The following is a 12216-nucleotide window of genomic DNA, read 5'->3' on the forward strand; positions in this document are numbered from 1 at the left end:
CCTGCACCCCTGAAAGGGAGGTGACCTGGTTACCTTACACTGACCTCCTGACAGCTGCCCGCTGCACCGAGAGCGCACGGGGCCGCACAGGGTGCTTGCTTCCAGAATACTGTGGGTGCTTTCTGCACCTGCCTACCAACTGTCCCCCAACACACACACACTCGCGCAGGCGGGGGCCTGAGGGATTAGAGGGATAGAGTCACGTCAGTCACAAGAGATTAGAATCTGGGCTGGACGTGTCCACGCCGGGGTCTTCAGAAAGTAAGCACAGCATCTGCGGCTCCTGGTGTCCGGCCCTCAGGTGACGCGAGATTGATTTTTCTTGGTTCCTTAGCTCTGAAAGCCCCCGGCTGTAAAACGTTTGGGTCCAGAAGGAAACTTTGATCCAGAGAGGCTTTCCTTGCCCCGCTCTCTAACACCTTCTGGTGTCTGGAAGAGGGGTAGACTGGAGGATTCTGAAGAGTTCGAGGTGGGTGTTGAAGGAAGCTTAGTTTTTAAAACGTGTGAGTTTTCAAAAGAAGAAAACACAGACTCTCTTAGTTTGAAATAGGTTTTATTTTTCAATATACGTGTATGCGTTTTCACAGTAACTGGTGCTATCGTTAGATAGTGAGCCCAGAGGGTATGGATGGCATCATTAGATTTGAAAACTAAGTTCACTGTATAGTTTTAGAAAAATTAACTGCTTCCTTATGTGCCTTTTTATGGGCTGTATTACTGGGATGCATCTTTGTTGGGAATCCTGTCGTATCACCTTGGTGTCTTGTGAGGTTTCCTCTGGTGCTGGCCACCTGACCCGCGACAGAGCCCAATATATTCCCTTTTATATTTCAGGGTACAAGCCCATTTCCCAGGCCTCTAGCCTTGGTCTCTAGTGAGAAAAAAAGGGATCAGAAATGTGCTCTTGGCAAGTTTGGGAGCACGGAGGAACGGCGCAGATTTTTTTTTTTTCCTCATTAAAGTTTTCACGTATTGGCAATTTAGAACCCAAAGCATTGTTTACCACCTATCAGATGCACAGGGAAGTGTAAGGATTAACTAATAAAAGACCTGCAAAATGCTTCCTGAATATAAAATTCCATAAATACGCTAAATAGTAATAATCCACCCATTGTTAAATTTATGTAGCGGCTTCTGCCATGCATACAAGATGATTTAGAATGCATGTTTCCTGTCAATTAAACAATGAGTCTGGAATAAAATAATGAGCTCAATTCTCATCTTATGAAACTTTGAAATAAAATGTCTCCCATAAGGCACCATTGGCAGGGAATCATAAAGAAAGCAGCATTTCAAAAAGCTATATATATGGAATGGCATTTACCTTATGGCTAGGGGAAAAGGGACCCAGTGAACTTTGAAACTGAGAAATATTCAGCCCTGGTTCAAGTGTGCCTGAACCATAACTATTCCCTTACGTTTTGGATAAGTCAACAGGGAGGGCAAGCAGGTTTTGTGGGATGGCCTTATAGCTGTCCGCTAAAATCCATGAAATACGCCTCTTGGTATTTGAAGGCTGAAGTTCAATCTGTGGTTTTGTTCATAAACAAAGAAGAAAAGCTTCATAGTTGCCTGGATAAATTATTCATTCTTCCAATGTCATGGGCTTGGTTTTTAAGCATCCTTAACACCAGCAATCATTTTAATATTCTGCAGATAATTGAATTAGTTTGTTCCCAGTGGATTGAGTGACATATTAACATAACATTGTTCTCTTTGCATGTATTTAATAATGAAGTGTATCATTCTTCTGTTTACCAGTCTCCTAGAGTAAAACCTGTTTCTTATATGCTAATTTTAAGTATAAATATTGCTATGGATGGTCTTTTCGGTCTTACAAAGACAACTCTAGATTCCCCACTAGCAGATTAAGGGGTGAGCGAAACCATGAAGCTGAGGATGCTTTTCCTTGATACCTTCCCACTTCCAGTGGCCTCTTCTTCTCATTTCCTTTACTCAGCCTCTCAGACGGATAGCTGCTAAACAGACACCAGCCCAGTATTCCAGAACTTCCCCTCTGCCACCTCTCTTCCTTTATCTGCTCCACCTATTTTCCAACAGCTGGCTATGAGTGAAAGCGCACTAGGTGAAAAATCAAGAGAGTCTGCATTTATCAGGCGGCTGTGATATACCTACCAGGCACTGTGCGACATTATCTCATTAAATCCCGTTAGTGATCTGAGGCAGTAGATGTCATCTGTGTTTCACACAAGAGGAAACTGAAGCTCAGGACCAAGGCACCTAGGCACTTCCTGATGCACTGTGATCCCTAAGAGAGGTTCGCCTTCTGGACTGAAGCATGCAAGAGTTCTCCCATTAACTAACTCGCCCCTTGATAAGTCCCTTAAACTCTCTGGGCCTCTGAGTCCCTTACTGTAGTCTTGGATTAAATTATCTCTCAGAGACGGGAGGGACTGTTCCAGGATTTTGGCTGCCAAGCACATAAGCTGCTCCTCCAAGGGGACTCCTGACTATGCTCTCCCCTGCCCTGCCCTTTCCTCCAACCCCTTTCCCTCGTTTATCTTTTTTCTTCCTTTAGGTCCAAGAAAATATCATCTACCCCACAAGGCTTTTCCCCGTCATTGCTCAGCCTTCTGTTATTCTCTATCTCATCCTTCGTGATCCTTCAGACCACTGATTACAAACAGTGGTTATTTTATTTATGTGTCAGTTTACATGTGGTGGTTGTTTTATTTTGTTTGTTTGTTTATTTTTGGCTGCGTTGGGTCTTCATTGCTGCATGCGGGCTTTCTCTAGTTGCGGCGAGCGGGGGCTACTCTTCATTGCGGTTGTTTTTATCTTACCACCCCCATCACTCCCCGACGAGATCATAAGCAGCATGAGGCCAAGAGCTCTTTTTGTCTGTTTTCATTATTTTATTTTCGGGGTCTAGCACTGTGACACATGGCTGGTGATCAATAAGTATATGTATATTGAATGAATAACTGTCTCTTAGAAAGGACATGTGCTGATGGCCAATATACTGTCCCTTCCTTGGATAACCTAAATGAGCTATCATCTATCTTATGCTGCTAGAGTAAGTCCAAATTATGAATGGGGACCCAAGGATAGTGATGGAGACAGCGGGGCTACCCTTGGACACCAGGACAAATGGACGGAGGCACATGGTCCAACCCCCATATTCTACAGCAGAGAAAACAACCTCAGGATGATAACAGACACTTGAGATTAGAAGACACTTCAGGAACCATCCAATGGTCTAAACCATTGTTTTGTTGACAAGGAGACGAAAGCTTAGAAAAACACAGAACCGAAAGTATAGAACCTATGCCTTCCAACTTCCAGACCAGCACTCTTTTCACCAAGAATCAAAAATCTCGGGGACCGCCCAGTCAGCAGGGGTAGGGAGTGGTGCACAATGCTGCTTTCTTTCAGAAATTCCAAAGATCCTTAGGTTTCCCAGACCAATCCTGGGTAGCAGCATTGGTACACAGCAGAGCACCTTACTTCATATAATCTTATTTTTAAATTTTGTATGGCCTCTATAAACTTCAGTGACTCATTTACTATTTTAATGATCCATCAGGTAGCCTTTTAATACCTATCATTACTTTACCAAGTCAAACACTTGGGAGCTCCGAATGGGAAATCTACAGTGCTGAGCATTTAACAATAGTGTGATAGATTCCAGATACATTTAAAAGATGATTGATATTTTGAACTCGAAATAATGATGGCTTGTTTTTAAGGACAAAAATAACTTTTCACCTCTAACGTAGAGAGCAATCCTTGCTAGAGTATTACATCCCATAAAAAAACAGTCCTTAAACTTTACAGGTCATAAAAATCATCCAAAAGGCTTTTTAAAAACCCAGATAGCTTGGAGCCATTCTGAATTAATAGGTCTGAGATTGGACCCAGACAGCTGCATTTTTAACAGATACCTTCCGTGATTTCTCAGTCGAATGGGCAGAAGATCTCACTTTGAGGTCCAATAATAATTTGGGTATGTTTTGAACTTTCCCAGATTCCTTCTAAGAGGACTTTTTAAACAAAAAATCGATGTGTTTGAATCCAGCAAGTAGAAGAGACGATCAAAATTAGTTTATTAGGTATTATGGACATCCATTTCCTTATAGTAAAAGCCATATATGTATCATGATTTAGCTACTAGGTTTGATATTGGCCCCAAATCAAGAATGTTCCCAAAAATGCTGAATTGGGCGATTGGGATTGACCTGTATACACTGATGTGTATAAAACTGATGACTAATAAGAACCTGCAGTATAAAAAAACAAATAAACAAAAAAACAACTAATACTAAACTTTCTTTGGGTTATTTGTATGGAAATATATTAATATAAATGTTTCAGACATTACATGAAATTTCTAAAAATCTTAAAAAAAAAAAAAAAGAATGTTCCAAAATGTTTCTGTTGGACCACAAAAATGAATCAGTAATTAGCAATAAAAGTTGAGGGTTAAGTTTGGTGGAGAAGTAATGAAGCCCCATGCCCTCTAGATGATTATATTCCATACAGTTGAGAAATAAGATTAATATCCACGAAACATTCAAGGACAGCGTTGCAGATCGGGTACAGGAGGCTCGGTTAAATTTGAATTTAAAACACACAACAAGTTATGTTTTAGTATAGGCATATCCCATATAATATTTTTATTTGCTAAATCTGGCCACCTTGCTCGAGAAACATTAGCATTTAATGTCATTAGTTTCCAGAACTGTGTGACTGTGTGTGCCTGTGTGTGTGGTGGTTAAGCTTTAAAAAACTGACAAAAGCTCTGGACATGCTCCTGAGAAAAATGTCCAATGGCACTTTCCAACAGAACTCTCATACGATTCCATGGAGTCCAGGCTGCCAAAGCTCTTGAGGACACCAGGGTCACCAGTCAGCAGAGGCCAGCTGTTCAAGTATTTACTCTGGGCTGGGGAGGCCTGGAAGATGGCTTGGATCAGTGGAATTTGAACAGGGCCTTTAAGAGCAGTAGAATTTAAGCTGGATTGTGGGCTTAAGGGGCTTCTGAAGCTTTAAGAGGAAGCAGGTTCCCATAGGGTTTGAGGGTATTTAGAGAAATTAGCTTGGACAGGTTAAAAAAAAAAAAGTCCAGATCATGGACAGCCTTGGATTCTAAAGGGTTTAGGCAGCCTATGTTGGGAAATAGAGTGACCTCATCCGTGGGTCAATTAGGGGAGAAAACATGATCAAACAAAGGGAGATGGTGTGGGGAGACTGCAGGGACCCTGGGCTCCGGGATCAACGGGCTTGGTATAAGCTCCTCCGTTAACAAGCTGGGAGGCCTTCAACATGTGGGCAACTTCTGTGAGCCGCCATCTCTTGAGCTGGGAATTGGGAATAATAATAAAGGCTACTAACAGGGCTGTTGTGAGGATAAAGTGAAGTTGTAGAGTGACTGGCACAGTGCATGATACTGCGTAAATATTCAATCAACGGTACTTGGAACTATGATACGCTACTGCAGCCACTCCTCCTCTTGTTATTGAAGTAGGATTAGCCTCTGAGCAGCCTGCAAGAACGGTTCCGGGAGAGTGAAAGACGAGGAAAATGACTGCTTGATCTAGATTTGAACAAAGCTTTAAAATGTCCCTTTTCCAAGTTGAAATTTCATTATCAAAAATCAGTGAGGGCAGAAACAAGTTAGTAAAATCATGTTTGTACTTTTGACTGAGAATTTTTTTTACCATTTTTTTTAAATCGAAGTATAGTTACTTTACAATGTTGTGTCAGTTTCAGGGGTATAGCAAAGTGATTCAGATATTTTATGTATATATATATATATATATATATATATATTTTTTTTTTTTTTTAAATATTCTTTTCCATCATAGGTTATTACAAGATATTGAATATAGTTCCCTGTGCTATACAGTAGGTCCTTGTCTATCTATTTTATATACAGTAGTGTGTAAATGTTAATCCCAAACTCCTAATTTATCTCCTCTCCTCCCCGCTATCCCTTTTGGTAACCATAAATTCGTTTTCTATTTGACTGAGAATTTTAAAATAAATACATTCAAACTCTTCATTACTTCTCCTAAGGGAGGGTGTATTACAGATAACCCAAATAATTTACTCTGATCCAAAGTCAAATAACCTTTTTTTTTTTTTAAACCTGTTACTCTTAATAGCAGCTTTTGCTGTCTTACTTGTTTTGTTTTGGCTAGTATTTAAATTAATTTGCACACAGTGAGCTCAGACTAATCATTCAGAATGTTGTTCCCCAAAGCCTTTTAAGCAGCAAGGCAGATGAGTTTATCAGATAGAACTCACAAAACCACCTCCCTTCACAGAGCTAACTGGTAACGGTGGAGGTGGTATCGTTGGAGGCTCTGGAGTCAGGCTTCTTAGGTACCAAACCCTGCTGGCTCCTCCCACTAGCTCTGTGACGAGGCAGGTCATTTTGCTTCTTTAAACCTCAGTTTCTCCCTATCTGTACACCAGAAGTAGTCACAGCCTTTACCTCGAAGGCGATGAGCATGGTGGTCTCACACAGTACCTGGCACACTTTAACTGTCACAGAGAACTCTGTGACCTCAGTCTTGTCTTCATCTCACCAGTACATTATTTCTTTAACATATTTATAAACAGTTTAATTCAGGAAAACAGCTAATAATGTGGGAGATACTTACAATCTTCAGTCACATCTTAATTTATTGATTTACACAGCCAGGGCTGTGTAGGGCATTTTCCAAGCCACAGAGTATGGTGTCCTTATTTCAAAGAATTTTTAACCCCAATTTTCATTACGTGTTCCTTTCTCCTCCTCATCCATCTTCAACTTTTATAGCATGATTGGTGGCTTGCTAAAGAGCTTTGGGTTTCAAGCTGTACATGAAAGCATCTGGGCCCTAGAATTTACTTGGCTCATAAACCTGTTACGGAACAATACAAGATCGGTTTAAGGTACATGATGGTTACATGTACAGCAGTTATATTTTATTTGGCCTGTGCTGAACACCTTGAGGGCATCTCCCACAGTGCCTTCAAGATGGTAGACTCAACTATTTATCGAGTGAATTTCATGTATAATAAAATACATGGCACTCTTTTTCTGAAAATACCTTTCCCTCACATTAGGAAATCTAACTTTTTAAAAAAAAGAAAACGAAAACAAGGAAAAGATATCTAACCTTCACACAGATCATTAGTCTGATATTTCTAGACTGAAGCACTAAACATGAATTTGAAAAGTGAATTTGGAGAACGACCATTCCTATTTTCTAGAAGAGAGATGGATTATAACAAGCCTGTATCTCCATGAGGGTCTTTGCATTAGCTGGCCTCTCTCTGGAATGCTCTTCCCTCCAATCTTGCTCGGCTCAGCTAAGGTTACACCTCCTCAGAGAGGTCTTCCCTGACCATCCAATCTCATTCATTTTCTATTACATTACTTTGTTTTATTCATTACAGTACATTACCATCCACTTATTTCACATTGTTTTTTCATTGCCTTCCCTCATCCCCACTGGACCAGGAGTACCCTGAGGTCAGAGGTCAAGTCTATATGTTTCGGCTGTTTTCCGAGTAACTATTACAGTGCTAGGTGCTTAGTAGGTAGTCAGTAAATATTTTGTCACTTAGTTGAGTGTCAGAAGACCAAGATCTGGTCTTCCAGGGTTATTCCACTGCAAAGGAGTAATTTTTAATCTTTTGGGCCTAATTCACCTTTCAGAATTGGATTAAAATGAAACTCCTCCATAATAAAAATTTATATGCACAAACTTTTGCATATAATTTGAGAGTCCATGGACCTCAGGCCAGGAATACCAGCTCTAAAAGTGTATGTATAAATATTGAGAAAACTTAACTGAAATATTGAGCTAAATATCACAAAAAATTTTAATTACTATGAACACCAGTGTCCTAATGTTCATTTATGGTAATGAATTATGTGTTGCCTTGGGAAAATTCTGCAACCCTCCAAAGGGGAAAAAAAAAGCTGTCTATAAATGTTGTATATTTTATTTATATACTGGAAAGGAGTTAAAGCTTATAGAGAAAGGCTAATAAAAATACATACTGTAGAGCAATACAAAATATATTTCAAATAGGTAGGAAAAAAATGAGTCACAGGAAGAAAAAATAAGGCTAGAAATGTAAGATAGGGCCAGGAGAGACAGTCATACTCAAAACTTTTTTTTTTCCCCCCCCTAGGGTGAAATGTGACAAGAGGTGCACTAGAGTCATAGGAATGGGGCTGTTCTCCCTTATCTGCTACCAAGACTGGCTGATTCAGGACAGTCCTCGCTATTTTCTTGCCTCAGTCTCCTAATCGATCCAATTCAGGGCTGGGTTTAATGGCTCTGTTGTCAATCTTTTTCTTTTTTTTTTTAATTTTTTAATTTAATTTTATTTATTTTTTTATACAGCAGGTTCTTATTAGTCATCCATTTTATACACATCAGTGTATACATGTCAATCCCAATGTCCCAACTCATCACACCACCACCACCCCCCCCCCCACCACTTCCCCCCTTGGTGTCCATACGTTTGTTCTCTGCATGTGTGTCTCAATTTCTGCCCTGCAAACCAGTTCATCTGTACCACCTTTATAGGTTCCACATACATGTGTTAATATATGATATTTGTTTTTCTCTTTCTGACTTACTTCACTCTGTATGACAGTCTCTACATCTATCCACGTCTCAACAAATGACCCAATTTCGTTCCTTTTCATGGCTGAGTAATATTCCACTCTATATATGTACCACATCTTCTTTATCCATTCGTCTGTCGATGGGCATTTAGGTTGCTTCCATGACCTGGCTATTGTAAATAGTGCTGTAATGAACATTGGGGTGCATGTGTCTTTTTGAATTATGGTTTTCTCTGGGTATATGCCCAGTAGTGGGATTGCTGGATCATACAGTAATTCTATTTTTAGTTTTTTAAGGAACCTCCATACTGTTCTCCATAGTGGCTGCATCAATTTACATTCCCACCAACAGTGCAAGAGGGTTCCCTTTTCTCCACACCCTCTCCAGCATTTGTTGTTTGTAGATTTTCTGATGATGCCCATTCTAACCATACTCAAAACTTATGCCATGAAATTCAATACTCTTGCTAGAAGACAGTAACAAATTTTATTCTCAGTGTTTTAGCAGCCAATGCAAAGGAGAAAAAAGTAATCAGTTATGCCTTGCAGAGGGTCATATTTTATATATACATATATATGATTATATGTATATGTATTTAACAGCACACTGCTGCTTGAAAGAAGGAAGCTTGAGTGCAGGAATAAGGAATAGAGATTACGTTTCCAGTGTTTGTTTTTGGTAAGTGCCCTCATACCTGAGCCTGAAATAACCTATAGTAAAATGTTCAAAAAGAACGAGCACTGTGAATGTTTATAATCAAGATTTGATGGCTCTCTGTAATTTTTGTGAGCAGCAGGTCTGGCAGAAAGAGGCTTTGTTTGGCCAGTAAGACCCTCCTAGAACTCAAGGGTGGACGGATGGGGGGAACAGACAAGGGAGACAAAGGTTTTTCTCCATTTTCTTACACCCCCATCAGTCCTGCAGCATTCCACCCCTCCTGCTGGTGCACACAAGTTAAATACAACAACTGGAGCTTTCATGCTCCCCTTTAAGGGGTGTGCACCTAGGACGCTAACGTAAGTTCTTCCAGCTAACCTTAGTTTCCTTGAATAGCAGTCCATCTGGGACTTCTATGCCTTCTCTTCGAGAGAGCAAATACAATAACTAGCTCCTCAGAACATTATGTGGATTTGTGGCATTCTCTGAGGGGCTATAAATGGATCACACTGACAGCTTTATTTGTCATTCTTAAATGGAATGTGTTTTTCCCCCTTTGTGTTAAATCGAAATCAGATGGCATTTCTTATTTCAATGTGGAATGTTTTTACTCTCATAATTGCAAAAGTACATTCACAACTGATACTGTTCTAACTGACAAAATTTGTGTTTCATTATTGGTGGGGGGGTCCTGTATTTGGAATGTAACTGAGGGAAGACAACTTAGGCAACATTTTCGTTTTGCCTATTTATTGAGATCCTGATACAGTTGATAGAATTCTGTCACCATATGGAAGCAGAGACAATTATAGTGCATGTAATACATGGATTTTAGAAGCAAGGATATAAAAAGGTATGCCCAGCAGAATAGCCACTATCCAGAGACATCAACGTTTTTGAAATCTCGTCTCTCCTTTGCCTCCCCAGCTCGTCTCTGGTCCTATTCTTCTCTTCTCTTCCTGCCCTTACAATGGCTCTGGTTCAATATATGCAGTGACAAAAATGGCAGGAGTAGGGTTAGAAAGTACTACCTTCATATCTTAGTATATTTTTATGTGCTAAAACCACTTGCTTTTCAGCCCAGATAAAATTTTCCCTTAAAAAATCCGTATCATTCCCATCCACCCATTGCTGAATCTGGGTGCGAAAGGAAGCCCTCCTACTTTGATTTCTTAAATCCATCAAAAGCCTTCGGTGCTCTTGTTACTAATCTCAATACTGTGTTTATCTTTAGAATTTTTAAACACTGGGCTATGGGTACATTTTTCTTGCTGAATTTATATCGGGGTTTATTTTCATGTTCATTTCATACAGTCATGTTTTCAATAAAGCTGCCTTTAGTGAGTACCTACTATGTGCCAGACACTGTTAGGATGCAATGAATTGCATCAGGTATTCTCTGCCCTCATTTGGCCTACAGGCTGGTGGGGAAGACAAACAGTAAAAGAATCACCCAAGTAGGTTTGAAATTGCAGCTGTTCTAAATGCTACAAAGGAGAGACACAAGATTCTAGAAAATGAGATCTATATGATGTACAGATAAGGAGTATAGGCAGAAGGCATGATGTATGGGACAGCCAAAATGTAAGGAAAGCAGAAGAGAGCAGGGGCAACGTGAGAGACAAGGAAAGCCAAGTGGCCGAAGGACAGGGAACAAGATAAACAACGTGAATCTGAGGACGTAATCAGGAGCCGTCACCATGAAAGGCTTCTGAGCCATAGCAAAGCCCATCCCTTTAACCTAGCACCAATAAAAAGGTTGGTTTGGGGGGGGCGTTTTTGAGAGGGAGGATTATAGTCAGTCACATCATCAATTGTGTATTTCAAAAAAGTATTTCTGGCTACAATGCAGAGTATTGGTTGGCCGGGGGCAAAAGTTATGTAGACCAACTGAACGTTTTGAGCAGAGAGATACTGGTAGCTTGACTTAGGGGAGGAAGGATGAATTCTAAGGGGTCAGTGGATTCCAGAGACGTGCAGGAGGTGAAATGGACAGGTCGCCTTCTGCAATATTTATGCAGAGCCCACAAGGAAGTGTCAGGGAACACTGGCAGAAGAGCAAGTCTGTGAAGACAAGTTTGTAAGTTCAGTGTTGGACATGCTGTGTTTCAGACGGCTTGCAGTCATCATAGGGCAGAGCAAGCAGACATGAGATTACGGCTGTGGAGCTAGTCAGAAAGCTCTGGGATCCGAACCAGAGATAGAAACTTGTGATTCAACTTCACATTCACTGGTCTGGATATGATCGACAGGATCCACAGATGGAGATGACGCCACAGAAAGGGTATAAAGTTAGTCATGGGAGAGAATGCTACCACCAAAGCCTTGAGGAATTCAAATCCATTGTGGCCATGTAGTGAAGGAAGAGCCTGTTGAGGGTGAGAGGGGGAGCACCAAGAGAAAGAAGGAAACCCAGGAGACTGCTGGCTCGTGGAGCAAGGAAACAAGGATTTCCTTTTGAGAATGTGGGAGTGGTCAGTTGCCTTCAATGTGGAAAACTGACAAAGGAGACATTTGTTTTGAATTAAAATAATGAGAAATTGGAGCTTCATTCAAGACGGCGGAGTAGAAGGACATGCTCTCATTCCCTCTTGCGAGAACACCGGAATCACACCTAGCTGCTAAACAATCATCGACAGGAAGACACTGAACTCACCAAAAAAGATATCCCACATGCAAAGACAAAAGAGAAGCTGCAATGAGATGGTAGGAGGGGCGCTATCACAATAAAATCATATCCCATAACTGCTAGGTGGGTGACTCACAAACTGGAGAACACTTATACCACAGAAGCCCACCCACTGGAGTGAAGTTTCTGAGCCCCACGTCAGGTTCCCAACCTGGGGGTCTGGCAACGGGAGGAGGAATTCCTAGAGAATCAGACTTTGAAGGCTAGCGGAATTTGATTGCAGGACTTCACCAGGCCTGGGGGAAACAGAGACTCCACTCTTAGAGGACACAC

At 40.8% G+C, this 12216-nt stretch overlaps 1 protein-coding gene across 1 annotated transcript in view; it reads left to right on the forward strand.

The window, feature by feature from the left end:
- The first annotated feature begins 354 nt into the window (after window positions 1-354).
- Window positions 355-12216, forward strand: part of RHOBTB1 (Rho related BTB domain containing 1) — a 141944-nt gene continuing 130082 nt past the window's right edge. Inside the window, exon 1 of the mRNA XM_068547485.1 lies at window positions 355-469. The gene's annotated coding sequence lies outside the window, so the exon portion shown is untranslated. The remainder of the gene's footprint in view (window positions 470-12216) is intronic.

The sequence above is a fragment of the Eschrichtius robustus genome, chromosome 7, assembly GCF_028021215.1.
Source record: "Eschrichtius robustus isolate mEscRob2 chromosome 7, mEscRob2.pri, whole genome shotgun sequence".
Classification (NCBI taxonomy): domain Eukaryota; kingdom Metazoa; phylum Chordata; class Mammalia; order Artiodactyla; family Eschrichtiidae; genus Eschrichtius; species Eschrichtius robustus.